This window comes from Penaeus monodon, chromosome 28 (assembly GCF_015228065.2).
Source record: "Penaeus monodon isolate SGIC_2016 chromosome 28, NSTDA_Pmon_1, whole genome shotgun sequence".
In the NCBI taxonomy this organism is placed as follows: Eukaryota; Metazoa; Arthropoda; class Malacostraca; order Decapoda; family Penaeidae; genus Penaeus; species Penaeus monodon.
In genome coordinates, this window is record NC_051413.1 from 10,475,394 (window position 1) to 10,475,798 (window position 405).

Sequence of the window (405 nt, forward strand, 5' to 3'; positions counted from 1 at the left end):
ACCCTTTCATTACTTATGAACAACTGTCAGACCCAACTCAACAAAAATCATGTTCCCCAGTGTTATCAGTCATATGAAGAAGCCGAATTGAAAAAAAAAATCAATATAGTCTTTACTAAAGGCACCATGGTAGAAACGCGCCATAAAAGCAATAGCTTCTGCCTCGAAATTTTCAAACCTGAAATGACATTTATTACAAAAGTAACTTACACTGTACTGGATCTTCAACCTTTTTTCCACAAAGAAATGTACAATTTCGCCTATATTATAAGTTCAGAGCATATAACACAGCCATTTTCGAACAAACTTAAGTACTTTAATATTGTAAAACAAAATAAGGTTATAACATAGAATTTTGAGTCGGTCCCTTAGATATTTACACCAGCCGGAATCGAATGGGTCCTT